We start from the raw sequence: 26,466 nt of genomic DNA, 5'->3' as shown, positions 1-26,466 counted from the left end.
AAAGAGGTAGGACAGCGAAACTACCACTAGGCGCCAAATGGTTGGACGCCCATGACTCTTCACAGAACGTGGGGTTCGGAGCTTGTCTCCTCTGTAAAGTAGGGTAGATAGTGATTTGTAGCATCTCTGCCGAAAGTTCAGAATGCTGGTGCACTCACAAGAGTTTAGGAGAACACCGTTCATTGGACATTGTTGAACATGGAGCTTCGCAGCAGATCACCTCTACGTGTTCAGATGTTGAGGCAACGACATCGTCAATTACAACTAGTCAGCTCGGGATCATCCGGATTCGACAGTTATTCAGTGGAAATGTGGTGGCTCTTTGGGTGAATAACATTTTTGCTACACTAAGTCCACAAGTCGCTGGGCGTCTCCACAGACGCCGTCATCGAGTTGAACAGTGGCTCGGAACGAACAGAGCGCCACGGACACAGGCTGCTCGGACCAGTACTATGCTGTGGCAGACATTCTCCTGCAATTGTATAGGGCTGTGGTGGTAATCGAAGACACGATGGCAGCTGCGACCCACCTGCATCTACCCCCTGCGGGTTCGGGGGTTAGAATAGGCCCGCGGTATTCCTGCCTGTCGTAAGAGGCGACTAAAAGGAGTCTCAAACTTTTCGGCCTTGTATGATGGTCCCCTGTTGGGTTTGACCTCCATCTCTCAAAATTTTCAGAAGAGCGAGCCGATTGGGGAAGGGCGCCTTACTTGGTGCATTGTGTCCATCTTGCGATCAGACCTTTCGCCAGCTTATGCACCGTTGAATTGCAGTCCTGTCCGCTCTCCATCTCTTGGGCATGGCTCTGTTTCTGCGTGCAGATTACACCTTGCACTGTGCAGTGCCTCTTTCTGCACCGACGGTGAACATGGACCACATGTTACCCAACATCCAGCACGGTAGCCAGTCCGTTGTGGTGGAGCCGCCATGTACCCTATTGGTTGTAGCCCCCTGACAACACAGGGATCGCTCTACTGACGCCTGCGCCGTTAACTCCCCACGTATGCCAAGTAGTAGATGCCTATCCTCCTGGGGTATCGGGACTCCCGGCAACGGCCATCCTGCCATGTGGCTCTTGCCGTGGCTGGGTGGCGCCCGTGGGGAGGGCCCTTGGTCGGGGTAGGTGGCATCAGGGCGGATGACCCGCAATGAAGCGTGGTACATCGTCTCTCGCTGGTGGCCATCCGGCAGCAGTCTCTAAGCGTTCTCGGGCTCAGTTTAACTCTCAGAAGTACGATCCGAAATGTTCCCCTCCCTGGCCACACCGTGGGAGGAACGTAAGTCTCAGGATGGCAAAAAGCCTCAGTTCTTCGTCGAGCATTTAGAGGACAAGTTTGGAGAGGTGGAGGGCTTGTCAACAATGCGCTCTGGGTCAGTCCTGATACAAACGGCATCCTCTGCTCAGTCATGACGGTTACTCGCTTGTGACAAGTTGGGGGATGTTGACGGTTACGATCACACCCCATAAGAATTTAAATATGGTCCATGGAGTTATTAACCATAGGGATCTTCTTTTGCAGTCTGATGAAGAGCTGCGCGCCAGTTTAGAGCGCCGAGGTGTACATTTCGTCCGGCGCGTTCATCGGGATCTGAAGGAAAATCAGATTGCTACCGGTGCCTTCATCTTGGCCTTCGAAGGGGATACATTACCGGAAAAGGTCAAGGTGATGGTCTACCGATGTGACGTTAAGCCCTATATCCCTCCCCCGACGCGGTGCTTTAAGTGCTGGAAGTTCGGCCATATGTCTTCTCGCTGCAATTCCAGCCTCACATGTCGAGATTGCGGACCCCCATCACATTCCAATACTCCTTGTACCCCGCCTCCCATCTGTGTCAACTGCGCGGAGCACCATTCACCTTGCTCGCCGGACTGCAGAATTTTCCAGAAACAGCGTAAAATCATGGGATACAAGACCCTGGGCCAACTGAATTATACTGCGGCCAAAAAGGAAATATGACCAACTCCATCATGTGAGAATGACATCTTCCTACGCTGCTGCTACAACACCTGTGCTAGCCCCATCTGTTTCTCCAATTGTAGCCATATCGACGAGTAGTACAACTCCTCCTGCCCCCTCGCCAGTGGGGGCTCTACCCACTGGGTTGCTCCTGCGCCACCTACCTCAGGAGCAACACCATACCACCCATCGGGGACGTCTGTCCCCACTTCTAAGCCGGAGAAGTGTTCAACTTCTTTGGCTTCTCACGCTCGCAAGGGGTCCCTTGGGTCCCTCCCTTCCCAGGTTTCCGCCAGCGAGAAGGCTGACGACCGACAGTGGCGTAAGTGCCCACAATCACCTGGTCGTAGGGCTTCACGATCCTCCTCCGTCCCGGAGACTGAATCGGTGAAGCCCTCCCAGCCAGTGCAACCCAAGGAACAGCGTGAGAAACCCAACAAGAAGAGCTCTCAGCCCAGGAAACTCATGGTGGCAGCCATCCCACCGCAACCTTCCAGCTCTGCGACTGAGGATGAGGTGGAGATTCTGGCGTCCGCTGAGGACCTCGATCTCACTGGTCCCTCAGACGCCATGGAAAGCACATTCCCCGGTGCTCAATTGGAGGCAGCAGGTGACCCAGCGGCGTAATCTTCCTTCCCATTCCCGTCACGCCTTTCTCAGCCATGGACAACACCATCCTCCAGTGGAACTGCAGCGGTTTCTTCCGCCATCTAGCTGAACTCCGCCAACTTATCAGCCTTCACCCTTTCCTCTGCATTGCTGTGCAGGAAACTTGGTTTCCGGCAATGCGAACCCCCGCCCTCCGTGGCTATCGGGGTTATTTTAAGAACCGGGCAGCTTATGGAAGGGTGTCTGGTGGCGTCTGCATATATGTCCTGAACTCTCTTCACAGCGAGTCTGTCCCTCTCCAAACACCTTTAGAGGCTGTCGCTGTTCGGGTGTGGACGCCACAGGCTGTTACCGTCTGCAGTCTTTACCTTCCACCGGATGGTGATGTCGCGCAGCATGTCCTGGCTGCTCTGATAGCCCAATTGCCGCCACCTTTCTTGTTACTGTGCGAGTTTAACGCCCATACCCATCTGAGGGTTGGGTCAGTGGCAACAGGTCGAGGCGCCATCGTTGAGCATTTATTGGCGCAGCTCGATCTCTCGATATTAAATGATGGTGCCTTCACACACTTCAGTGTGGCGCATGGCACATATTCCGCCATTGACCTTTCGATCTGCAGCCCTAGCCTCTTACCGTCTGTCCAATGGAGAGTGCATGACGACCTGTGTGGTAGTGACCACTTTCCGATCTTTCTGTCACTGCCACAGCGTCAGTCTTCTGCGCGCCCTAGCAGATGGGCTCTGAATGAGGCTGACTGGGACTTGGTCTCCTCCACTGCCGCTATTGAGCCGCTCTCTAACGATGACATTGATGCAGTGGTTCAATCGGTCACCACCGGCACCGAATCTGCCATTCCCCGTTCTTCTGGGTCCCCTCGGCGGCGGACTGTGCCTTGGTGGTCGCCTGAGATCGCTGAAGCGATTAAAGCTCGCCGGCGGGCGCTCCAGCGTCACAAGCGACATGCCTCAATCGAAAACGTTATCGCCTTCAAACGGCTGCGTGCGCGAGCCCGCCGCATTATCCGCCAACGCAAGCAGGGCAGGAGTGCTGGGAGCGGTATGTGTCCACTATTGGCCTCCATGTCACTCCATCGCAGGTCTGGGCCAAGATTCGACGCCTCTATGGCTATCGGACCCCTGTCAGCGTCCCTGCGCTCTCACTGAATGGAGCAGTTTGTACTGACTCCGACGTCATTGAAAACCGCTTGGCAGAGCACTTTGCTCTGAATTCCGCTTCTGCCAACTACCCCTTGGGCTTCCTTTCCATTAAAGAGCGGATAGAACGCCGGAGTCTTTCTTTTCGCACCCACCATCCTGAATTGTACAATGTTCCATTCAGTGAGTGGGAATTTCGCAGTGCCCTCGCCACTTGTCCTGATACCGCTCCTGGGCCAGATAGCATCCACTCTCAGATGCTGAAACACCTTTCAGTGGAGTGCCAGCGATGCCTCCTCGACCTTTACAGCCGCATTTGGGTCGAGGGTGAGTTTCCTTCGAAATGGCGGGAAAGACTTGTCCCCATTCTGAAACTAGGGAAGAACCCTTTGGAGGTGGACAGCTACCGTCCCATTAGCCTCACCAACGTTCTTTGCAAGTTGCTTGAACGGATGGTGAGCCGGCGCTTGAATTGGGTACTGGAGTCTCGGGGCCTTCTGGCTTCGTCTCAGGGTGGGTTCCATAAAGGCCACTCCGCCGCCGACAATCTGGTGAACCTGGAGTCTGCCATCCATACTGCCTTTGCCCGCCGTCAGCATCTGGTCGCTGTCTTTTTCGACATGCGGAAGGCGTATGATACGACATGGCGTCATCTCATCCTTTCTACGCTTCATGGATGGGGTCTTCGGGGCCCTTTGCCGATCTATATCCGCAATTTTCTGTCTTATCGTACCTTCCGCGTGCACGTCGTTCCTCATTTGGTTCCTCCCAAATCCAGGAGAACGGTGTGCCACAGGGTTCTGTTCTATGTGTCTGTCTGTTTTTAATAGCCATTAACGGGCTCGCTGCGGCCGTGGGAAACTCTGTCTCCGCTTCCCTGTATGCTGTCGACTTCTGCCTTTACTACAGCTCTATTGGCATTGCAGCTGCTGAACGTCAGCTACAGAGCGCAATCCGCAAGGCGCAGTCTTAGGCTGTAGCGCACGGTTTTCAGTTTTCAGCAGCCAAGACCTGCGTTATGCATTTCTGCCGGCGACGCACTGTTCACCCGGAGCCGCGGCTTTATCTTGACGGCGAGCATCTTACAGTAGTGGAGTTACATAGGTTTTTGGGGTTGGTTTTTGATGCCCAGTTGACATGGCTGCCTCATATTCGGCAGCTTAAATAGGCGAGTTGGCGGTATCTAAATGCTCTGCGATGCCTGAGCCACACTGGGTGGGGCGCCGACCGATCTACTCTCCTACGGCTTTACCAGGCGTTAATCCAGTCCCGTCTGGACCATGGGAGTCTGGCTTATGGCTCAGCATCCCCATCTGCGTTTCGGGTGCTGGACCCAATCCTCCACAGTGGGATACGCCTTGCCACTGGTGCCTTCCGGACCAGCCCTGTGGACAGCATACTTGTGGAGGCAGGTGTCCCTCACTGCGGTTACGACGTCAACAATTACTGGCTGCTTATGCTGCCCATGTTTTTAGCTTGCCCGGGCTTCCAAATTATCGTGTCCTGTTCCTGCAGTCAGTCGTCCGTCTGCCAGAACGTCGGCCCCGGTCGGGTTTTCCGATCGCCGTACGCGTCAAACAGCTTCTCTACGGGCTTGGGTGTTTCCCTGTTCCACCTCCTTTCTGTTCACCTCTGCGTACACCCCCGTGGTGTGTGCCTCGCCCTTGCCTTCGGCTCGACTTGGCACAGGGCCCGAAGGACTCAGTCCCTCCGGAGGCCTTCCGACGTCGCTTTTATTCCATCCTGGCCACGTATCAGGGCTCTGGCTTTGTCTACACCGACGGTTCGATGGTTGCTGGTCGTATCGGTTATGCACTAACTCTAGGGGACCATTCTGAGCAACGTTCGTTGCCGGCTCGCTGCAGTGTTTACACTGCTGAGCTGGTCGCCATCTTTCGTGCCCTAGAGTATATCCGCTCCTGCTCAGGTGAGTCCTTCGTTATCTGTAGCGATTCCCTGAGCGGTTTACAAGCTCTCGACCAGTGTTTCCCTCGTTCTCGTCTGGCGATGGCTATCTAGGAGTCCCTGCATACTCTTGCCCGTAGCGGCAGATCTGTGGTCTTTGTTTGGACCCCAGGTCATGTTGGGATACCCGGCAATGAAACTGTTGACCGCCTAGCGAAAGAGGCCACCAGTGCACCATCTCTGGAGATTGGCCTCCCGGCGACTGATTTGCGGGCTCTATTACGCCTCAAAGTTTCCGATTTTTGGGACACTGATTGGCGCAACCTGCCCGTGCCAAACTAACTCCGCCGTATCAAGGAGACGACTACTGTGTGGCGGTCATCCATGCGAGCCAACCGCAGGGACTCAGTCGTCCTTTGTCGGCTCCGCATTGGCCACACCCGACTCACGCACAGTTATTTACTGTGTCGTGAGAATCCCCCTCTTTGTCGTTGTGGGGCGTCCTTGACTGTGGTCCATATTCTGTTGTAGTGCGCCCTTTTAACTGTGCTCAGGCAGACTTTTGCGCTGCCTGATACGCTCTCTGCGCTTTTCTCTGACGACTCTTCCATAGCGGACATAGTTCTGCGTTTTATTTGTGCAGGGGGATTTGATCGCTTAATGTGTGTGTGTTTTTGTGTTGATTCTGGCCTATGGCCTACGATTTGTCTGATTTTTTTTTTCATGTGTTTCTCGGTGGTTGGCTTTTCCCTTTTTGTTTGTATGGTCGGCCAACCACCGTCACACTCTGTGTGGTTTTAGTTCGTCTTGTCTGGTCTTTGTCTACGTTTCTCTTGTTCTGTGTCGTCTGTCTTGTCTTCTGTTGATCGTTTTTATTCTCTGTGGGTGCTTTTAGTATTTGGAAAAAGGAACCGATGACCGTAGCATTCTGGTCCCTTTAACCCCCACAAACCAACCAATCACCTGCATCCTTTCATGCTTGATGTCCTCCCCCACGGCGATGTCATCTCTCAGCTGTACAATTGTCCATGTTTCAGTGCCATAACCGTGTTACAGTGGTTTGAGGAGTTGTATAGTGGTCTGACGGTGATGTTTCGGCCGCCAAATTTGATTGATGTAAATCGTATAGAATCAGCCTGGATTGCTATCGGGGGCCATCAACGCCTACTCTAATCAGCGGGCCATTATCTCCTCGAATTGCATGACCTGTGTGTAGAAATCTAATGCCACACAACTCCACAAAGCTACTAACAAACTGTCGGATCCCTGATACCCAGAATCAGTGATGTATAAAGCAGTAGTCATAACGTTTTGTCTCATCAGTGCATATTTCATTTCACCAATATCTGATGAACAAAACTCAGTGAGAGAAAGGGAGAAACTATATTGATTCATCTGGAATACCGCCTCCACGGCGATAGTTGCGAACCTCGTCTACACAATGCTACGAAATGCTTCCCCTCCAGATTTAGAACTATGAGACTATTTTCTGTAAGCAATCTTGTACTTCACGGAATAGAGAAATAGCAGACGAAAACAAAAAGAAAATGTCCAACGTCTGTGCTTTTCAAGGCTTAAATAAGATGGGAAGGCTACGATTGCACCAGTTAATCTGGACATCACTAATGTATAGAAATTTAGTAAGAAGAAATGTTTATTAGTTAAAAGTTCTTTGACTCTTCACTTGACTGTGACAGTTCCTGTTTCTTTAGTCACACTGACTTTCTTAAAGTTATCTCTGGTATACATTTCCCCATCTACGGTGCTGGTGCTTCTTCAGTTTAGAAATGATGAATGTATAATCTCTGATTTCCAGCGGTATATTTCTGTGTTTAAAGCTACTCAGCAGAGAGAATAATAATGTATTACTTTCCAAGACATTTTGAGAAATGCTTCCAGTAGAAGCGATGCTACTGATAATGCGCTGATGATTATACGTCACAGAAATAGAATGTGATACAGCACTACACTCGGGCAGTATTCTTTTGTAGACTAAAATGTTTTGCTGGGGAGGTAAGTTTGCGACTTCATGTTCCAACGAGTGTAACGCCAATAAACTTCTATGCAAGTATTGAACCCTATAGACACTAACAACATAGCGTATTAACATTTATGAATATAAGAGGATAGCGTGCAAAAAGAAAAACTAACGCCCACTAAACTCCAAATTGCTCAGACGGTGACATAGTTTTAGTTAACCGAAACAGAAAGTACAAGTGAGCAAACCGTTGTAATTCCCAGATGAATTTGTACATAAAAAGGAAAACTACACGGACGGGAAGAAGTCGCAGCACCAAAAAGGAGCTGTGCGACATAAGCGAAAGTTGATATGCGACTTTGTATATCTGAAAGACGTCTACTGAAAATTCACGCCAGGCCTTACGAGAGGCGCTACTAACGCCATTATGAGGGTGCAAATCAGGTTTGCTTCAAATACATGCTGTGACGGACATGAGCGTTAGTTACCTTTGAGACTGGACATGATCAGCTGATGTTAGTCAAGACCCTCTTTAAGCCCTTAAGGCGAAAAGCACTTGTAAGGAGCCTCTTACGTGAGGAAGACATTTTACCAGTTTTAATAAATTCTCTCTCATTGATGTATTCACAATAGTTAGGAAGTGCTGTAGTCTGTAGCCGGAAATAAGTCGGAGAGCATTTCCCACGCTGGCTGGCTAGGTGACGAAGCGACCATATGTCGCGCGTAGTGGGGTGGGGCTCGGCGCTGGACCGTAGCAGCAAGCGTCAGCCAGGGGAATGTACGTGACGGGAAGTACCGCCATCTTGGCGCCAGAGTCGCCGATTTTGTTTATTTATATTTAAAAATTAAAGCCATTTATGACAATATGAATACTAGGAGGAACCTCTGGATGTTTAAAACTATTTATCATAATTTTGCCTCGTTAAAATTCACTCCCGTCCATTAACAAATGCATATCTTAGTAAGTACGAACTTGATCGGAAATCCACGAACTGTGACGTAACTAGTAAGAGATACGGACTGCGCGCCAAAGTCGGCAGTCGGCCTTAAGGGGGATACGACGGCAAACGGACCGACTTGGAGCAGGAGAGGCATCACACGACATTTTAATTTCCAGTGTCTATACTTTTACAAATAAATTCAGAAAACTTTGTCAGCATCACCAGGAAGGATTCAGGATTCACATTCATTGCATCGGAAGTTCGAAAACATAACAAAATAATTTTTTACGTGTGATATTTCATTACTTTTCCATTTACTAATGGCTGCATTTGTTGCTATAGGTAAACTTTTCTTCATAAGTTAGAGAGATTCTGCGATGAATTTTGGTCGTCATACATACCATACTCACAGGTGTATGAAACTCTAAAATTTATTTAATTTATGAAAAACGAATGAACTGATATGTTTTGAATTTCATGTTTAGGAAAAACAAATTTTATTGCTAATTACTCAATTTTTACCACAGTTTTTAATAGATTTTGAAAACTCGAGCGTTTCATGCACCTTTAAGTATGGTTTGTATGCTGAGCACAATTCATCAAAGAATCTCTCTTAGTTATGAAGAAAAGTGTACCTATAGCAACAAATACTGCCATTAATAAGTGAAAAAAATGATGAAATTTCACATGTAAAAAAATTATTTCGTTATGTTTTCGAACTTCCACTGCTATGACTGTGAATTCTAAATCCTTCCTGGTCATGTTGACAAAGTTTTATGATTTTTTTTGGTAAAAGTATAGACAGTGGAAAATAAAATGTCCTGTGGTGCCTCTCCTGCTCCAAGTCGGTCCGTTTGACGTCCTATCCCCCTTACGAGCTCTTCCTGTCTTGTTCGATGGTAGCCATGATCTCGGTTACAAGTATTTTGTGGCATGAGTGTTTCATTATTGATCTAATAGTAATAAAAGTGATATTACGGCATTATGAATGTTAATTTCGAGTAAACAGATACCCCAAAGTTGATCGAGAGCATTTTCAGATAATTAGCTTCCACCGACAGAGACAGCCAAAGCGCCAATGAGGAATCTGCACGGGACGACATTTACGAGAGCTGCACCGCGCACAGGTAAGAGGAAATCCGACGACACGACCCACCAAGGCGGATCAAGGAAGTCCGACTTACACTCGCAAATTCCGGGTGGAAGTGCTGACCAGTTATACTGTACGTCACATATACCACTGTCTACGGACTCGCGGCTAAGCTGAGTAATAACAGTATCAGTGTAGAAGCGAGGGGATCTTGCAAACTCCACTGTGTTCAAACGAGGTCGTATAATAAGGCTCAGAGGACCTGGATGTCTCTTCTGCGACATTGCAGAAATACTTGGCAGGAATATAGCCTCTGTGCATGGTTGCTGGCAGCGGTGGTCACGAGAATGTACAGTTGACGGGGCACCAGACAGGCACGTGGCATTACCGAGAGGGAAGACCATCGTGTTCGGCATATGTCTCTGGCGGATCATACTGCATCTGTAGCTGCAATATGAGCACCAGGTGGCACCACAGCGACATAGCGAACTGTTACAAATCGGTTACTTGGAGGACAGCTCCGAGCCAGACGCCCTGTAGCGTGCATTCTACTGAACCGAACCACAGCCATTTGCGACTTCAGTGGTGTGAAGTGAGGGCTCATTGGAGGGTAACAGAGTAGTCTGTTGTGTTTTCTGATCAAAGCTGGTTCTGCCTCGGTGCCAGTGATGGCCGTGTGTTGGTTAGGATGTGGCCAGTGTAGTGCCGGCAACCAACCTGTCTGAGTGCGAGATACACTGGACCTACACCTGTAGCGACGGTCTGGGCTGAGATTTTGTGTGACGGCAGGAACATCGCTGTTGTTAACCCACGCATCCTGACTGCAAATTCGTACGTTAATCTGGTGATTCTGCCTGTTGTGCTATTCGTGAGCAGCATTCCAGCGTGTATTTTCCAACAGGATAACACTCCCCACAAATCGCTGTCATAAGTCCACGTGTTCTGTAGAGTGTTGACATGTTGCCTATACCTGCTCCATCACCAGATATGTCTACAATCGAGCACATATGCGACATAATGAGAAGACGACTCTAACGTCATCCGCAAACAGCATTAATCGTCCCAGTATTGACCTACAAAGTACCACAGGCGTGGAACTCCATCCCACAAACCGACAACCGTCACTTGTACTAAACAATGATGCACGTTTACATGCTCACAACCAACATTATGGTTGTTTCACTGGTTACTTGTATACCAGCGTTTCACATTGGCAACGGCTTATCTCGCGCTTACGCTATCTCGATATCGTGTCAAGTTAATCACTTATGTACGCTACCTAGACAAATATATTCCAGAAATTTTATTACTCTTCATCTTAACTGTGCGTACTGCGTATTGGGACGGCAACCCCCTCTTGTGGAGTTCGGCGGTCTGTTGCTGCTTGTGTTAGGCGCCACACTTCGCCATCGAATGTAAACATTTTTGATTTTCACCGAATGAAGGGTAATAGCTACAACCGTACAACGTTAATAACTCTTCCACTGGCGCACGCCTGGTGCCTTCTTTCCACTCGTACAGGACTTCTACTAGTGGTGTATCAAAAAGGTTGGCGAAAACCTACACGGATGAAAGTTACCCGAAAATATTATTCCGCATCACATCAGAGAGTGAAAGTATGCAAAGTATGTTAGCTAGCTAATTTCTGTATCCTCAAAATTAGCAAATATCCTGGTTGCAAAAGTTGCTGAGCCTGGTCGCTTTAGGAGATTCAAAATATGAATTTTCCAATTAAGATTCTCGTCAGTATGTACGGCCAAAAACTTAGTATGCTCTACCCTGACTACTGTTGTGTTATATTTATTGAAGGAACTGTACTACTTGCAGCACAAAATTGGATGTACTGTGTTTTTTCAAAGTTCACAGCAAGCCCATTTGCAGAAAACCAATCAATAACTTTTCCAAACATTATTTGTATCGTTTTCTATTGGAGTTTCTTTTACTGGATTAGTAATGATGCTTGTATCATCAGCAAACAGTGTCAGTTGAGCTCTTTGTTTCAGATAAGAATGGGGGTCATTCACATATATCAAGAACAGAAGGGGACCCATGATGGAACCCTGTGGAATACGTAATGTAATTTCACTCCAGTTAGATGAGACAGAAAACTTTCTTAAAACACCTAACCCATATAAAGATCGTTTTGCTTCCTTTTCTGTACATATGACTTAAACCAGTCATATGCTACTCCATTTATACTACAGAATCGTAATTCCTGTAACTTAACGTCATGATTCACACAACCAAATGCTTTGGATAGGTCACAGAAAATTCCTATTGGTGGCATTTTTCTATTTAAATACTCTTTTACGGGGGCAGTGAAATTGTATATTGCTGCATTAGTAGAACAGCATTTTTGAAATCCAAACTGTGATTTTTGAAATGCCCCATTACTGCTGAGATGTCTATCCACTCTTGAGTACATTACCTTCTCAACGAGTTTTGAAAAATGCTGTAAGCAAATATACTGGGCGGTAATTATTGACATATGTAGTGTAGAGAGGCCTGACAGTGGCATATTTTAACCTGACTGGAGATTACCCAGAGTTAGTGATGAATTACAGATGTGACTCAGAACGTCAGCTGTAACTGCTCCACTTCGTTTTTATATCTTGTCAGAGATGTCATTTACTCAAACAGAACGTTTATTTTCCAAAGATGTAATGATTTTCCTTATTTCAAACGAAGTTGTTAGATGAAAATTAGTCTTGCGAGGATGTCTCAAAACTGACTTTTCCATGTACTGCTTGGCTTTTTCTTTGGAATTATTCACACAAATTTTTAAGAAATTGTTATTAAATACATTAGCTACTTGTGTACTGTTGATTAAGAGGGTCTCATTCTCTTTAATAGTAATACTATCTACCTCAGTGGTTACTTTTCCTGACTCTCTTCTGACAATATCCCATACTGGTTTGATGTTATTGTCCGAGTTCTTAATTTCCGAAAACGTTTGTCAGTATGTTACAATAACTGTTATTGTGTAAAATTACTACTGGGTCTTTACTAATTCTTGCTGTCTCATACAATTTTCGTTTTATTTCTGAATACACTTTAATACCTATGAGAGGCAACCACATGCCTTGCTCATACTGTGGCATCAAGCAGTCAGGCATGCAAGATGAGTGGTCTGCCAAGCGAGTGGATTTATTTTTATTTATCGAGTAACATCAATGACTGATTATGAGCTCTAGTACTCACAATTAAGCTACAAATTATTCTCCTGTTTGAATATTAAGTAACGGAAACGAATAACGCACATCTGACTATTAGTAATTTACTCAACTCTGATTGTTCACTACCCACTGGCAATACCACATTTTCTTTCTTAACCAACGGCTTTGATCAAGACGTAGCCATCGCACTGAATATGAATGGGTCACACATTATAAATTCTCGATATCATGACTACACACTACTCGAAGAACAAGGCCACCAATCTTTTTCTTTTCATTATCCTTTTTATTCCGATAAATTCTATTATGGTTCAAAGATAACCTAAACACACCATTACATTTTATACAACAATTACATATGAGAAACTCCGCCCAGTGGGCATGGCTTTACATTGGTGATTCTCTATCTTACAGTCTCGTAATTATCTAACGCTACAGTGCACCTTCTGGATAGGATGGTGGATCTTTTGCTATATCTCACACTTCGACTCTCTCAACCATCATCACGAAAATTTACTCCTGACCGAGCGGTACGGAAAGGAACATGCATAACCCACTGCCTCTGAATCTATCTTGCTACTCTCCCATGCAAACCACACATACTTAAATGAAATACTTCATACTGGCAACATAGAAAACAACACAAAGAATAGTCACAATGTTAGAATCACTTCACTTTAAGCTTTCCCATTTCAATTAGTATTCATCCCAGTATCACACAACACTGCCCCACTACCAGGTACTATGATGTAATGCCCGTACTATATACATTTCGCAAAATCGAAAAACTGATATGGGGTCCATTGAAAGAGTGAAACCAGCGTGGACCTTACCATTGCAGAAGCACGGAAGCATTCCTCCAGCTCAGGATGATCGAGGATCAGGCGAGCCTATACCCAATCGAACTGAAGAGACAACGCCAAGATGGCAGATGTCTATAGAGCAACCAGTCACGACGATTAGTCATTATATTCCAGGTGCCACGCACTGTGTGTCGGAACAAGAGCCCGGCCAATGAAGTGCACTCTATATTCCTTGGAAGAGTAGCTGAATTTGAATGGTTTGATGTTTATTCATTGTTTCTTTTTTTCTTTTTTATTAGAGCTGTACTTCAGACTGTAATCCAAGTGAATAAATGTCTCTAAGTGGGTTTGATTTTCAAAGCTGTACAGAGAGATTTCAAGAGGAGAGGAACAAAGAGAGGAGGAAGGAGGAGGAGATGGATTAATAAAAGCTTGGAATAAATTAGTACCAGTGGAACGCTGGGTTTCGCAGCTAATAAAAAGTAAATACTACAACGATCGCAGACTACGGGGTCAATACGAGAGTGCTTCTCTGAGGAGTAATGGCCTTCGATGCGTTCGCAGTTAGTGACCAAGAACTGGGCACGCCTCTGTCTTCAGAGGAGCCACGCGTTTTCCCGGTGATAAGCCGTTACATGAAAAACAACAAACAAGTCTTTATGGTCACATAACACTGTTACATTCAGTCAAAACATGATAAAAAATGAGCGTTGTAAATAACTACGGGTTGCTATAGTTTGTTCCAAGGGACAACATTGTCTCTCTTTTTCTATAACGTTGTTAAATAGATTCGCACTATATTTTTGCGCCAGATATTGAGATTTTTTAAAATGTCGACGACCTATGCATTTATTGAACTAGACACGACATAGCTGAAGGGAAATGAAGGGTGGGTAGAGCATTAACGGGTTGCAGAAACTGCCTAAGATTAAACAGTTTGGGCAGTTCGGCGAGTATATCGTCCGTCTGTATGTATTCAACTCACAGACAACAAGAGATGTAAGAAATAAAACTAGGTCCTTACCTGTTGCCTACGAAATTTCGTAAAATATCTGGGTCGCAACACTGACAGTGGGCTGAGTTGGGCTTCACATATTAGACAGATACGGAGATGCCAGAAAATAACCAACGTGATACGGGTGTACGGATGAAAACTGACACTGCATAACGATCAGATCAAGGGTGAGTCATAAAAATATATGCGCCCTTTGAACAGTTACAGAAAATCTGTTTTCTTACCTTCAGTGTTGAATTTCTGAGAGAAACCGTTTCCTCAACAGTTGGCAGCGCAGTCGTCGATCTAGCTGCGCAACCCACTTAGTGTCAGAGAACTTCCACATGGCGGCAAACGTTTGAGCGAGCGGAGGTTTTAGAATGGTAATGCGGTTTGGAGACCGTGGAGAAGCTAGTAGGGCATTGATCAACAATCAAGGTTAGCAGTTAAAAGTGCAAGAGACAAAATTGACATCCGAGTAACAGTTTGTGACAAGCATAAATCCGATCAGAGTAACGTCACACGTCTACAACAAATGTAACCTCAATTGCGGTGCTGGAACTGTATCGGCGTTCAAAAAACAAATATTCAACGTAAGGGCCACGTGAGAGTGATGCAAATAAGTAAGAGTAGTGTGCTAGACATACTGAAGAACGTTGTCTGTTTAAATTCCACGGCTGATGCGACAGCTAAGTGATGACGACGCAGATCGCCCGGTACAGTCGTGAATGAGTCCAGAAGGTGGTTCGACGTGAACACACTAAAGGATGTGGTGTACCATAGAAAACCACGTAACTTGGGCACACTGTGGGATGACATTCAAACAATGCGGACAGTTGGACGTTCTGGTGTGAAGTGCGGAATCAGTCATGACTCGTACTCAGAAATGTATCAGTACTATTTTGAACATTTTCTACAACTGTCATTTAGAACATTCAGTTTGACCAGAAATCACTCTTATTACTCAAACTGGACTGTATCCTCACGTTTACCAGAAATTTAAAGTCTTGGATTGGAATGAAAATTTCTACGATGGTTCAAGATATGTATACCTTTTTCTGACGCTCCCTGTATGCGTGTGTTCGTATACCCACATTTAGATTATGCATGCCTCTGTTTTACACTGGCACGAGGAAGCTGTGAGAAAAACGAAGTGCCAATATAAAGCGATTACAATTCGTATTTGAACCATGAATTTTCACCAACAACCACACTTCCCGTTGAAGTGAATGAACCTCCATTACTCTTGAATGGAAATCACCTTAGTCAAAAATTCCTTACAAAATGTAAGCAATTTTCTCAGGACAAACTGCTGCGTGACATACAGGACCTCACACGTAGGTGTCTCACCGAAAGATTTTGGATTAATGAGAACATACCGCCTGTTGTATCTATGTATATGGAAAGTATGATAGAGGTGAGAAAAACATATGTGTTCAACAAAGCATCTATGTCATGAACACTATTACAACACTTCGATCTTAGAAGCAGACGTGTCATCGGCCCTAACACCGACATACACAGCACTTCTGACATACAGGAACTTACATCTGGCTTACACGGTGTGATGCTTATTTACACAGATGGGTTCAAGAGCGAAGATGGCGCAGGCCGTGCATATTGGGACAGTAAAAGGCAATGTGTTATAAAGTTTAACTAGCAAAGGGCGACATAACCTTGAGAACCGAGCCAATCTTAATCGTAGAAGCTCCGCTTTGTTCTCAATATGCAACCGAAAGAAAAGGATCAGGCTCTCAGGTTCCAGATCAGTTCTGACCTCTCTAAACAATAACAACGCCGAAACAATGTATCACCTCATAACATGGTAGACGTATTGAGAGAAATCCAAGACTATCAGCAAATCAAAATGTGTGGGATAAAAACAACCGAAATTGTAGACATTCTGGACAAGGAGACATTATACAATGGCGAACAGAAACACCACCATGTAACGGAAACGACTTTCTGCAACAGTATAGATGAATAATAAGAAATGAATGGATGAAATAATGGGCTCTATCCAAGAAATCAAGAGGCCGTCAATCTGCCAATGTATCGCCTCCTAATACTGTGCGAATCTTGGTACACCAATAGCTGTTAAAGTACAAATTTTGTATCCACTATAACACGAGTGAGCTACAATCATGCCTGCGTCAGGCAGCGACTAAACCCCATTCTCGCTGTTGAGTCGCCGTTTCGTGAATGTGGAACCACGGAGGATGTGGACCACTTGTTCTTTGGGCGCATCACCGAAGACAACAATCTGCAGCCTTTATTAGGCGTCTTGTGGCATAAATATTCTCTTCAAACATCTGTGCTGACATTCCTCAAGGCATTATAGTGTACATAGGACTCTTTCTCTTCCTGAGTGCAGAAAAACTGAATTTGTCATATAGGTATATGCAGTCAGATGAATCACTGTTAAAATGAGAGAGAAGCAGCTTGTAAATTTGAATAAGCCTGTTAACTTATACGACTAATTGAGGTAACTGTAACGAATTAATGTAGAATATAGCGTCTATATTGGTAGTACTTCTGTCAGCAATGTAAGTCTATTACTTATCTCGTTCGTAGCGGGCACTTAACATTACACTTCTATCGGTCTCTATTTTACTCTCTTTCCTCAACTGTCGTAGCGCAGTACCTTATTATGCCATTGTGAACCTTCCTTATAACCAGTTACATTTCTCCATGTATTTAAGCAAAAAATGTATCGGACTTACTTCAATCAGCTAAAAAAAAACATACTAAGAAACTCTGATAATTAAGTACCGGTACTAAAAATCCGAAATTGCATGTAGATCGCGGTATGGAGAGACCTAAAAGCCAGTAGATAATATTTTAAAATGTTTTCCATTATTGGGAAAAATGTCGCGCTTGATGGTAAACCCGTAGAGAAGGGATGAAAGTATAAACATGTTTCATTATTACAGCTCCATTTCATCGAGGTACTACTTGAAACATTATGATTAGTCCTTGCATACGATGGCAGAGGATCAACGGTGTTCAGTTATTACAACAACAAAAAAATGCATTTTCAGTCACCAACTCCTACAACTATGACCAATTTCGATGTTGATACCGTCAGCATATGACCAGCCCTATCGTGGCTCCCCATCTTTCCATCGTCTTCATTAATCTTCCGCAGGTGAAAGTGCACCATAACAAAACAGTAACAGCGTGAAATTCGGTGTTCTTTTATATAGTATTGTAGCAGCACTTCAGCAGAAGCTGATAAGCATCTTCAAACAAGACAGAACCTGTGCGTAATCACAATCCTCTCCTAGATTGACTGGGATTTTGTGGAACTGATGGTACACCTAACGAATGGATAAATCTAACGAAAATAATACAGGAAGTTGTACTCAATAACTCAGCAATGTAAACAAGGAAGATACTTCTGAATGGGGAGAAATCAATTTTTGGGGGTCCGCAAGCTTCAATCTTAGGTCCACTATTGTTTCTCATCTATGTAAACGAACTTCCCTCTCATATACAACAAGCAACATTATTTCCTTTAACAGATGACACTAGCAATGTAATGATCTCAAACATACCATACAGATACAGAAGAAATGGAAGTAATATTCTTAAAAATAATTATCGAGAGGTTTTCTGCAAATAGTCTTAACGTCTAGTTTCAAAATGACATAACATGCTCTGTTCTGCAAACATATAGCTCCTGCGCCACCGATAAGCGTAACGCATTGCCAGGAAATACTAAAGTGTAAACTTAAGAAAATTTGTGTGTCTGTACTGATGAGAATTTAAATTGGAAAGAAACAGATTTTGGAACTCCTAAACAACTTGTTAATTCAGTAACATTTGGATTTCGAACCACTGATAATTTTGGAGAGAAACAAAAGAATAAGTTAACATGATTTGTGTATTTGTATTCATGAATGAAATTCGGCATAATATTCTATGGCAACTAATCTTTAAGAAATAATTACGCCATTGCTCAAAATCATTCTGTAAAAATTAAACGTGATCATCACGCAAGATCATCATGCAGACATCTGTTTAAGGGGTAAGGCATTTTGAGTACTTCGTCACAGTACATTTATTTGCTCATGAAGTTTATTGCGAGTGACGCTCTACGATCAATGACAGATGAACGAGTGTTGGAACTTTAATAGTAGCAACTATTTGTTTATAGCTCGTACAAAATAGATATATGATTCAAAGTTTTACTGACCTTCAAAGTAGTCACCAGCATTGTATATAACCCGTTGTCAGCTATGAGGAAGTCGTACGATACTCTTAGCAGTGCCAGTTGTGTTGACAGTTCGAACGGCGCGGCGTACTGCCTGACGAATTTGTAGCAGTTCTGAAGCGAATGCCGTAAAGTGTCACCTTCAGTTAAGAAATCGAGATGAACTCATGAGGGCTTAGGTCAGGGGAGTGTAGTAGGTGGTATAACACTTAGCAGCTCTGTAAGGTGTCAGGCAAACCCAACACCTTCCATGAAAACCCTGACATGATAAGCAAATCCAGTAGTATGTCACATAGCTCCGAATAAATCGTGACATTAAATTAACCAAAGTAATATGAGTAACGAGTGAGCAAATGTAATACCACAGACTAACACAAGAATGCCTAAATGCATGTCATACCTTCCCGCCGTGACACAGATGCAGTTCCGAGGGGAGGACTAAAACAGAAGCCGAGAGCAGAACCGAGTTAAGCTGGAAGGCCCTACGATAAGGGACGGACACCCATGTCGCCAGATAAACGCTACGACACCCCCCCCCCCCCCCCCAATGTTAAAAGCTAGAAAGCTAGTGCCTTCCAGAAGAACGGTATAGATCTTATGATAACATAAAAATGGCCACCCCAGCCGCAAATTTTAGAGTGAGACTTTTTCGCGTCTCTGTTACGTTGCAAATATTAAAAACATTGCCCCACCACGAAAAGTTTAACGTTTCTCATTGGATAGACAGAATTTTTGTAGGTGGAGCTTAAGGTTAACATTGAGACACTGATTGGTCAGATGAAAACACAGCCAGATAGTTTTTTAAACCAACTTCGGTAAATTGTAGTAAGGAGAAGTTAGGAGAGAGTGGCTTGCGAGACGCCAAGGTGAGCAGAGCTGTGCTGCCCGCCGCCCGCTGACGAACACCGACAAGGGAATGAACGCACGTGATGCCGCATAACAGCGCATAAAGCGTCACTCAGAACTGCAGAAGTATCATCTGTTACACCCCCTTTTTGCGTAATACTAGTGTAGATTGTCAATTAAAGCTCATGGTGTTCATATTTGCCACTTGAAGTAAAAATCTGAAACGCGATGATTTTTCTGTTATATAATTATTGAGAAGCCACATCAGCCACTGTACTTTACGACAAGTTAGATAAGTAATTAAAGATAATTGAGAGTCACTGTAGACCATTTGGATAGTTTGCTCTTTTGTGAAACTTAATTTAAACCTAGATTATAGATGTGATATGGCATAGGTCATCCTTCGATCCATTGTAGAACTTGGAAACCCATTCAGGGAATATTCGTTCAAATTTTTGTTGAACGCAATTGGTTTTTACCATCCTGTATTAAAACATTTCCCTTTGTCAATAGTACATTTTATAAACAATGTTTTGCGAATAGAATAAAATTTCCAATGGTAAACTTAACTGCGTTTTCGACGTTATTTTACCAGCTAACTAAAATTAGGAAAGCCTTGAACCCCTTCCACTAAATTTAGTTAACATTAAGATTCTTTTGCAGGGAGTGCAGTGGAGCTGACGCTGAAATCATTAAGTATTTGGTTATATCATCGCTAGTGTCACTGAACTCTTCTGAACTCTACATGTCATGTGTGGTCTCGCGTCTCATTACCAGCAACAGGTCCCAGGTTGAAACTAGTCAATTCCCTAAAAAACACGCTCAGAGCGTCATTGCCAGAATGTGGTAGGGAGACACGACATAGAACAGACTGACACCATGTAGAATGTTAGAAAATGGCGAGCCTGCCAGGATTGTAAAATACCATGATTGAAGGTCGACTACATGCCTAACTAGGGCAGAAAAATATCGTGTTAAAAAATTTTCGTAATAAAATTTTTTTTTTGAAAGTCATAAATAGTGGAAAACAGTAGCTGCAACGATAGGTAGTGAGTCATTCTAGCAGAGACAATAACATAATTAAGTTATGAATTTAAAAAATTGTTAGAATTGAGTTTTCTCCTCAATGCAAGCGCATAGGTGGCGGATACATCTTTGACAAGTTGGTTCTGACCCAACAAGTAAGTGAATTGATTGTCAAGTCGTGTGTGCAAAAAGTTTATGAAAAGCGTGAGATCGTATGAGCGCATGTTGACGCGAAGTAGGGCGCGTGAATTGCTTTTGAAACAGACAATAAGGGATTCGGAAAGATTAGCAATGGCAGATCGAGACCTTGACCGAATTGAGGTAGAGACCCAGCATGAAAATGGACAGAGAATAGAGGACAGTACAACAAACGATGCAGTATCGCGAGAAATAGGACAGATAACGCACCATAACGAGGATAATGTACGTCATGGAATAGAAAACGTAAGGCAGCATACGACAAAGGAGCAGGAAAGTAGAGAGGCAGTCGATGAGGTTTCTAACTTGCGTCTTGAATACGTAGAACTCATAGTACAAGTAATCAGAGCTCACTCACCACAGAGTACAAGGAATGCGATCAGAAACGTGTCTCAGCAGAGGTCAATGCAATCGTTTGCGAACCAACACTTGGGCGAAAACACAGTGCGTAGGACGTCGGACCAAAACGCAATAGGACCCACCAATCTGGCAGAATTATTACAACAAATTACGGAAACCATGACAAGGCAAAATAAAGACATAGCGAACCAAATTCAAATTCAGAATGCAGAAACCACGAGACAAATGCGTGAGATTAAAGAACAAAACAAAAAAATTCAGTTACACCTAAGTCATATTGAAGACGAGGCAAAAGAATCTCGAGAAGTGATAGGATACTTAATAACGGGTCACAGTCAATTGAGAACAGACATTGACAAGGAACAAGCTTACGTACAAACACTGCGTAATGACATTCAGGACGAGATAAAAACATAATGTAACGACACCCAGGGAGAAGTCAAGAAACTAGAGAAACAGATAAACGAAATTACTAGACAAGCAGCAGGTACAGCGCATGAAGTTGTTGAAAACAGTGTGTTACACAAACGCATCACAAAAGCAGCGCTGAAAAGATAAGATAACCGCATAGTCAAAATAGAAACGCAAACGAAGCGACAATTTCAGAAATTGCGAACAGAGTTGTTGCAAACCATTGAACAAGCACAGAGTCTGCAACCACATCCGTATCTGTAACAGCACCGGAAAAACAATTAACGAAGATATTACGCATTTGCGATTCCAATCACAGGCGGAAAGTAACATACGTGAAATCAGACAGCCTGCACAGCAACAAACACGTTTCGAAATTCTTGATGAACAAACGTCATCACAGACACATGCGGAACCACACATGTATGATTCAAGACAGTTTGGATCGTGCAATGAAGCAGCAAGGTTAACCAGACAAGATACAGAACCAGTACCTGACAATGGAAAGCCAGGTCGCGAAGAGTACAGTGCAATGCATTCAGCTACACGTTCACAACCGATAGAAGAAAATTATTGCGTACCACTCCAACGATACTACGCAAGGGTAGACGAAAGTTACAGTGGACAATATCCAATGGATCTACCACACCCGGAAAGAACGACGGGAGAAATGATCAGAAACAAAAGTGGCGAAGAATCGCGAATTTCATATTGAACTATGACGAAGTACGACAACGATCATTTCCTCACAGTCAGAAAATTTTCCTTACGAGAAGGAAACTCATTACATGACAACTTTTATTGATCAATTACGCATGGGATTACCAGAACACTGGACGCTAGCACACAAATTAGACTTTATATGTGCACACATGTCAGGAACAGTCGCAGAAACCATGCAGAATGTTGCAGCGACATGCCTATCGTACGAAGATTTCACAGAGAAGTTCCTCTCACGAAATTGGTTCAGCGAAGCACAGAACAGAGTGAAGTACGAATTATTACAGAAACCATATTTTGAAAGTTAAGGAGAGAAGAGTCCCGTGAAATTTTTCGAATTAATGGCAAAGAAAAATCAATGCTTAGATGTACCGTACAGTGACGGAGAGTTGATTAAATTATGCGCTATCATTGAAATACCTGCAGTCAGTTGTAGGTCGCGGAGGCAATGACGTCGAAGCATTTAAAGGTATTCTAAGGGAACTAGAGTTCAAATTTTCGGAAGATGACGCAAAAAAAAGACGAAGCGCACGTGAAAACGAAAGCAAAAAGCAGTGGAATCCACAAGACACAGTACGAAGAATCAATAATTACGAACCACGTGATAACTTCGCACCAAGAAACGACAATAGATTTCAACAAAGAACCGGTTATGGATTTAGAAGAGACAATGGCAAGAACTATAATTCACCCAGGAACGGCAACAACTATTACAGAGGGAATAACGACAACCGGAACGGGTACTGGAGAACCAATAGACCGACAAATTATCAACAAAGAAACCACTAACAAGAAAATATAATACAGATAGAAGAGGTGGAGCTAAGACCACCAAACCCTGAAAAACGTTCGAATTGACAGCTAAGCGCCCATGCCAAAGAGAGTGACGCACCGACCCAGGACAATTGCAGCACCTTGAACAGAGAAGTAAAAATCTTATCACGAGAAGAGAAGAAGGAAGAAACAAATCCGTAGGGACCAGATGAAAACGAAGACAAGAAAATAACAATATCGTGTTGGGACGAAATTATTTGGGAGAATGCTGACGAGGAAGATGAATTACCAGAGGCATGCACAACTATTGTAGGAGGAAAGGACGAAGTATTGCAGAGCTATTTGAGATGCAAACCAGGGAAGGCGAATTCAATGAGGATAATGCGCAGTCCACAGAAGTTGAAAATAAGTTACGAGTGGGCACACAACCCAACGTATATAATGAAGGACGTTATGAAGCGATAATTAGAGCATTTTGATGCGATGATGTGGAAGTAGCGACGAAGAAGGAGAAGATAGACGAGGATGAGGAAAAAGATGATGTTGAAGAAAGCTTAAATGAAGGAAGCAATAGAGAAGAGGAAATAAAAGAGAGAGAAGTAGCAGTCGAAGATTATCCTACAGAAAGTTCGAATTCACAAGGGAAATTCCTAAAAAGACTCATGTATGATTCATTGGAGGATTCGTTGATACAAGAAGAAGAACAGAACCAACCCTTTCAAATTCAATTGTGTAGAGGCCATGGTAAAGCATATCCTAGTCAATATTGTAATTGATAGCGGAAGTGAACTGACTGCGATCTCAGAAAATTTATGCACACAATATAATGCAAATGAGGAATTGCCAGTCCTGAAAACACGTAAGATTAAAGTAAGGTGTCCTATTAGAAACAATGCTGCGGAAGTTATGAGACAAACAAGGTTAACTCTTTTGTGCCAAGCTCAAAAGATCGAAGCCAACTTTGCGATTATACCTAAACTAACTGTAGATTTGATTATTGGTGCAGATTTTTTAAATGAGAGACCAGCGAGAATGGATGTCGGGATAGGTAGCGTAACATTCGGGAATGTCACACTTCTCTTTGAGCAAAAGCTAAAATTAGAAGAAATACCAGTTATAAACAAACAATTAAGAATGACGAGAGATAAAGAGCATGAAGAATTACAATGGTATGCACAAAAGGGGGAATCGCCTCAACTCATGTTAGAAATCCATAAAGAAATCGACGAAAAATTGCAAGAAGTTCAAGGTATTTCGGAACACTGTAAAAGAGAATTAAAGGGTATTTTACTAGATAAAGCAGAGGTATTTTTCCCTAAGACTGGCAGTATTAAACACTTTCAGTACAAGTTTGAAGTAAAACAGCACAAACCATTTAGAGTGCCACCCTGTACAATACCATTAAGCTACAGGAATAAAGTATTCCAGGAGATATCTGAAATGTTAGATGACGATATTATTGAACCAGCTACCTCCACATATAACAGCCCGCTCCATATTGTACAAAAACGAGATGAGAGCATCAGGTTAGTGCTGGATTCCAGACAGATCAACACAATCATAATCACTGAGACAGATCGCCCAGAAAAATTAGGGAAATTGATACAAAACATCCAGGGTGCTACGATATTTTCATCAATTGATTTACGGAGTAGTTTCTGGCAAATAAAATTGGCCTCAGAATGTAGAAAATTTACAGCATTTATCGTATTCAGTAGATGTTACCAGTTTAAACGATTGCCATTTGGTTTAAACATATCATCAGCAGCGTTTATTAGGGGATTTAATACTATACTCAGTCCTGAAATTTTACCAAAAATTACTTGTTATATTGATGATGTGATTATAGCAGAACCCTCTTGGGAACATCACAACGACACATTAAATCAGTTTTTACAGATCATGAAAGAGCATGGGGTCACAGTAAATATAACAAAATCCAAATTTGGAAAGCGAAAGGTCAAATTTCCAGGACACACAATTTCCGAGAAAGGGGTAATGCCCGACCCAGAAAAACTAACGGTAATCAAAGAATTCTATACTCCATATAATAAGAAAACTTTCAGAGGATTTCTAGGTCTCACCGAATTCTATAAAAAATTTATTTGGATCCACTCTCTCGCAACACCACGCCTATGTGCATTGACTGGAAAAAACACGCCATGGATATGGGAAGTTGTTTTATTCCAAGAATAAGAATAGGCAGGGCTAAGATCATATAGAACAATTGCCTTTGCCAGTCGGGTACTCAAAAAAGCGAGAAAAACTATTCAGTCACGGAGCTGGAAGCATTGGCCATTGTATGGGGCTTCCAACGTTTTCGATACTTCCTATTCGGAAGAAAAACAAAAGTATACGCTGACCACAAAGCATTAGAATTTCTGTTATCCACCAAACTAACTCATGGGAGGTTAGCCAGATGGATGTTAATACTACAAGAATTTGACTTCACTATTACAAACATACCAGGACCAGCGAATGTATTGGCAGATGCTTTATCACGATGTCCACAGGGTGCATCCAATAACATAGGTTTGGAAGTAGCAGGAGACCAGTTTACAATGTACTTTTTGAAACAAGTACCTTTCGAAAACTACATTACGACAGCATTGAAAAACATAGGCAAAGAACAGGACAAGGACCCCGAAATACTAGGAATCAAACACAAATGGAGAAGTAAGGATTTTCCAGACATTCGACAGCACTATCTCGTAAAAAACAATGTTTTATTTTTTAGACGAAATGTTGCAACGTATGAATGGTTAATTTATATCCCAGATGAACTAATTGTCGTTATTGTTGTCTTCAGTCCTGAGACTGGTTTGATGCAGCTCTCCATGCTACTCTATCCTGTGCAAGCTGCTTCATCTCCCAGTACCTACTGCAACCTACATCCTTCTGAATCTGCTTAGTGTACTCATCTCTCGGTCTCCCTCTACGATTATTACCCTCCACGCTGCCCTCCAATGCTAAATTTGTGATCCCTTGATGCCTCAAAACATGTCCTACCAACCGATCCCTTCTTCTAGTCAAGTTGTGCCACAAACTTCTCTTCTCCCCAATCCTATTCAATACATCCTCATTAGTTATGTGATTTACCCATTTAATCTTCAGCATTCTTCTGTAGCACCACATTTCGAAAGCTTCTATTCTCTTCTTGTCCAAACTAGTTATCGTCCATGTTTCACTTCCATACATGGCTACACTCCAAACAAATACTTTCAGGAAGGACTTCCTGATACATAAATCTATATTCGATGTTAACAAATTTCTCTTCTTCAGAAACGCTTTCCTTGCCATTGCCAGTC

This window comes from Schistocerca gregaria, chromosome 5 (genome assembly GCF_023897955.1).
Source record: "Schistocerca gregaria isolate iqSchGreg1 chromosome 5, iqSchGreg1.2, whole genome shotgun sequence".
In the NCBI taxonomy this organism is placed as follows: domain Eukaryota; kingdom Metazoa; phylum Arthropoda; class Insecta; order Orthoptera; family Acrididae; genus Schistocerca; species Schistocerca gregaria.
The sequence above is the reverse complement of the archived record's forward strand: the minus strand, read 5'-3'. Positions refer to the sequence as shown.